Here is a 5339-nt window from a genome sequence, read left to right on the forward strand (position 1 = left end):
AAAGCTCTCATTTTAAAATAACCTCACTTTACACAAATAAGATTAAAAAATGGTACAATTGTAAGTTATTTACTTCATTTTAAAATTCTTTAAAAAAAAATTATATTTATATAAGAAACACTAAAATCAATTATATTTATATGACGCACTTGAGAAGACTGAAATTTCTCCGAGTTTTAAAATCATGTATAGTTAGTAGTTATAGGGTGGCAGTGGGCCGGGTCATTAAATTTTCCAATCCGAATCCCACTCTGTTTATTAAATGAGTAACTGTAACACAACAGGATCCATGTAACGCATTGGGGTCGTGTCGTTTTCAAATGAGTCACACGTCAAGTTCGCGTGATCAAGAATCAAACCTGATATGTTAATGATTGATTATTAAAATGGGTTAATGGGTTGATGTCCCTAACCACAATATGACCCGTTTAAGTAATCGGATGTATGGGTCAACATAATTACAACCCAAACACAATTAGACTCGATCCAAATCCGTTAACTTCAAGTTATTTTGGAGGTGATGTACGAGTGGATTATATACATTATTCATATTATAATGTATAGAGAAGTATTAGAGACTAATTTTGTATTAAAAAGTAAAACAGATTAGTGGGATTGCTGAAACCCTGAGAAAGTTCAGTGGAGAGACGTGTTCTGCAAAGCTAGAGAGAGAGTCTTTTTGCTAGACTAAAGTAGAGAGAGAGAGAGGAGTTGAATTCTTGATTTTATTCGATTCTTCACTTTGTTGACGTTTTATTTCCTCTTTCCCACACAAATACTAATACTCTAGTATGCAAATCGACATCAAGATTGCCAAAAACTCAAACCCTCTCTCTCTCTCTCTCTCTCTGTGAAATCTTGCCTGGAGAGAAACCCACTTGGGGATTTGACTTCTCTGTTGTGTTCATTCATGAAGTTTTAGTTTGAAGCTTGAGAAATTCTGGGTTTTTATTTCTCTGCATAAAGCAAATCGACAATTTATGATTCGCAGAATCTGAATTTTCTGAAACCCACTTGTGAGAATCTTTTTAAAAAAATCCCTTCTTTTTTTCTTCCTCCACTCCCAGTTGAAGCTTTTTAAATCTTTAAAAGAAAAAAACCAATTCAGATCTTCAAAATCTCAACTTTTCTGCCTTCCTTCTCTCTCTTTCAAAATCATAACCCATATCTCTGCAAACCCAATTCATCAAAATCATTAAAATTCAAAGATTTTCTTCGAAAACCATCTCAATTTTCACTCATACAGAGAGATTACTCAAACCCATCTGTTCTGAAAAATGCAAGATCCAACAATATTTCAACAGATCAAACCCAAATTTCCAGAGCAAGAGCACTTGAACTGCCCTCGTTGCGATTCCACAAATACCAAATTCTGCTACTACAACAATTACAATCTCTCCCAACCTCGCTATTTCTGCAAGAACTGCCGACGCTATTGGACTAAAGGGGGTGCACTTCGAAACATTCCTGTCGGTGGGGTACTAGAAAGAGCACAAAGCGTTCTTCGAGCACGAAACGCTCATCTTCTTCGACACAAAACGTGGGGCAGAATCCTGAACCAACAAGAATCTACAGTTCTTCAATGGGGTCTGTCGATCAGGACCGAAGGATGCTCGATATTACAGGGAGTTTCAGCTCTCTATTAGCTTCAAATGGGCAATTTGGGAATTTATTGGAGGGTTTGAATCCGAATGGTTCGAATGTTCGAACTCTGCAATTTGGAGAATTAATTGATCAATCACAGAATTCGAGCTCTGTGAGAAACCCAACATTGGAGTTACAGAGGAATCACAATTCAGAGAGCTTTTTGGGGATGATCCAAAGCGGCGATTCAAGCTGTTGGCCTGATCTCGCCATTTACACACCAGGTTCGAGATTTCAATGAAAACATTTCCAAAAAGGAAAAAAAAATCAACAAAAACTAAATCAGAGAAAGAAGATTAGAACAGTTCAAGCTTCTTTCTTTTCCTTTCTTATTGATGGAGATGATTAACTACAGCGTATTTTAGCCTTTTCAAACAGCTCCAGCGTATTTTAGTATTTTATGTTGTTAAGATGACTTTGGTATTTTATGTGGTGGTACCGTTTTTGTTGGGATTGTGTTGCTTTTGTTTCTCTGTATTATAGAGAGATTTAACCATAAAGATTTAGATTGTGGGAATGTTTAGGTAAACATGTACTTAATATTATAATTTTTTTTAAGATTATAATATGAATACAAGTAGATTGTGTTAGAGGCAAGGTTTCAAAACTCTTTCGAGACCGATCATCTTGGTATCAGGCGTGGACGAGATGGACGGACAAATTAATGTATCGGACAAGATTTAAAATCCCACGTTCAATTTCTCATTATTGAACGAGACGTTCCAAATATATCGAAAAATTCGTCTGAGACAATCGGGTATCTAGTATGAATGAGACTTGAAACTGAGTTTTAAAATCATGATTTGAATTGCTAGTAATTAATCTTTCTAAATGACTATAGACAACATTATTTGCACTAGATTTTTTGTGTTTGTTTTTTTTTTTTTGGTTTTTTGTTTTAATACGTTCTGCACCACCAGAGGGCCCGACTAGTCGAGGTGAGGCAATTGGTCTCTTAGAGCACTATATCTCGTTAGATTTTTCATTTTTTTTGTAAATTTAATCATAAATCTATTAATCATATTTTTATTCATTGAGATTTTTTCTATACCACCTGGTTTCATTTCATTTCTTTGTTGAATCTTTTTTGGTGTGCTCCTTCCTTTGTTTCTTCCTTCTTTTGTGAATGACAGTCACTAATTCACAATAAGATATTTGAAACGAAAAGACGTTTGGAGAGGAGGTTATTAATTTTTTTTAGACCTAATGTGTTTTTTTTTGTCAAAGTCTTTCAAGCAGTTCTAAGACATTTTCTTTGTGGACTTTAGGGATATGATGGGACTCTATTTGTTGTTGATATTTTATTGTCTTCGATTCGAAGGCAGGTTTCTCAATCTCCACCTAATGAGGCAAAATGGTCTTACTAAAGCCTCATTAACTGTCAAAAAGATATTGTGATTTGTAAAATAAGTTTTCAAGATTCATAACAAATCTCGAGGTCTTGTATTACACATCGCAGAGTCTTTATGATGGTGGATAAGGCTTAGTAAGGCATTTTGGTAACATATTTCAAGATCCATTTTTTTGCATCTTGAGGTCTTTATGATGGTCAATGAGGCTTTAGTAACACCTTTTTCCTCACTATCTTAGGAAGGAAAAGGTTTCTCTAACAAAAATGTATCCATAAAAAATTAAAAAAAAAGTCTTCAGAATATAAAGAAATTATTTTTATGAGTGAGTGATTAAGGAAACTATCAAAGGTTGAGTGGCGTCAGATTATCGTTAACCTACGGTTTGGTTTGTCTTATTTAGTTTGTTGTACATTGTGTTATTGATTGGTATGTTATATAATTAAGGTTAGGGTGGCAAATTATGCCAATGGTTCAAGTCATGAACATGAGTTTATACATAAACACACAAACGCGACCATTAAAACATGAAACCTAATGTTAAGATTTATTCTATAGGTATGTGATGAATTTTTTTAGATATGTCTTTTCTTGATTATCATACATGTATTTTTTTCTTATCACATATCTCAAAATACATGTCGGGTGTTAGGTTTAATGTTCTAATGATCAGGATTGTGTGTATATATATGAGTCTCTTTCCGTGTGTTCACAGATTTTAATCCTACGTATAATGAAAAATGACTCAATAAAAATACATGATTCTAATCATGTAAACTTAAAATCCAACTATCAGAACTTATCCTTGCAACAAGTATCAACGAATATGTATAAATCTCAATTGTTGGATTTCGTGCTTCCACAATTAAGATTGTATGTTTTTCTTTAGTCAAGCGAACCTAAACTTGTATATGGGGTTTCTAACGTCCAAAATATTAATGAGGAAGTTAGCATCTCCTAAAACTTTGATTTTCAACAGCATCCTTTAATTGTGTTTATTATTTTATATTTAGTACAAAAAATAAGGATAGATCCTTGAACAACAATGACATTTTTGTAAAATAATTTATAACAAATAATCAAATTACCTTTATTTTTTGTATTTTAAAATGAAATAATGAATGCATTTCGATGAATTTTTGAATAACTAAAGTTTCAAGGTTAATGTCTAGTGCTTCATTGGGAGGCTTGATGCAAAGGTTTTTCATAATATGAGTTACGTGAAGCCACACCAAGACCGGCTCAACCCTAAGACAACTTATCCAATTGCGGCCTCCACTTTGAGATAAGCCCCTCTCCAAGAAAACCTTTTTATTTAATGGTTCTTACATTGAAAATTCTTAGTGTCCAAGAAACTTAAAACACTCTTTTAGATAAATTTAAGATTATAAATAAATAAATAAATAAAGGAAAATAAAAAACTTGGAAGACCCTTTCTAAGTAAGAGATTTCTAAAAATTTAGTTTCCAAAAAACTAGAAGTTTTATTTCCATCACTACCACTTTTAAATTTCAAAATCCAAATTTAAAAAAAAAAAAATTACTTGGAAGGCCTCTCTAACGATGGAGTTCTCTAAAAAAATTCTAGTTTCCCACAAAAATTATTTGGATCCTTGCTCCTATTGACTTGAAACAAGTCTAAAAATAAATAGATTAAGGCCCCTTCTACATTGTAAATATCCCAAAAGGAATAAAAACTTAGTTTCTCAAAAAAATATTCTATAGAAAATCTTTCCCCAACGTTGTATTGGTGATCTTCTCCTAAAAATGAACTTTCAAAAAAAAAAAAATCATACGAATATGACTCTCCACCCACGTGGCATACTTGATCAACTCCCCTATAGTGTGGGGTGTGCCAGAACCATAGACTTTATGCCTCGGGATACACAACCTTACAATCCCATAAATTTGTGCAATTGTGCATGCCACATGGTGGAGTCAAATTATCACTACTCATTACATAAAAATAGGATTAACTTATTATTAAAAATTTATACTTGATTATAGATATGCGGGCTTCGAAATCTTTGAAAAGATTTTGAGTTCATCTACATGGGTTTAGAAGTCGTCACCATTCAATTAAAGTGTGAATAGACACTATAAAAGATTTTTTTAAAATTCTGATTTGTTGGCTTGTAGTGACTCACATATCCAAAAGATAAGGGGAAATGGTCTACCTAGAGATTTATGGTAAGGAGATTCGGTTGATGGACAAGGAAGTGTTAGGCATCTTATCATACCCATTCTAAGATTATTACCAATATATGACCATAGGTAAAGATTATAAATTTTTTTTTTTTTTTAAGTAAACAAAGAAAACTATAAAACAACTAAGGATATAATTTTA

General features: G+C 32.8%; 1 pseudogene; it reads left to right on the forward strand.

The window, feature by feature from the left end:
* The first annotated feature begins 575 nt into the window (after window positions 1–575).
* LOC147410669 (dof zinc finger protein DOF1.7 pseudogene) lies at window positions 576–2677 on the forward strand (annotated as a pseudogene).
* Window positions 2678–5339: the final 2662 nt, after the last annotated feature.

This window comes from Akebia trifoliata, chromosome 1 (assembly GCF_017979445.1).
Source record: "Akebia trifoliata isolate Shusen 1 chromosome 1, ASM1797944v1, whole genome shotgun sequence".
Lineage (NCBI taxonomy): Eukaryota > Viridiplantae > Streptophyta > Magnoliopsida > Ranunculales > Lardizabalaceae > Akebia > Akebia trifoliata.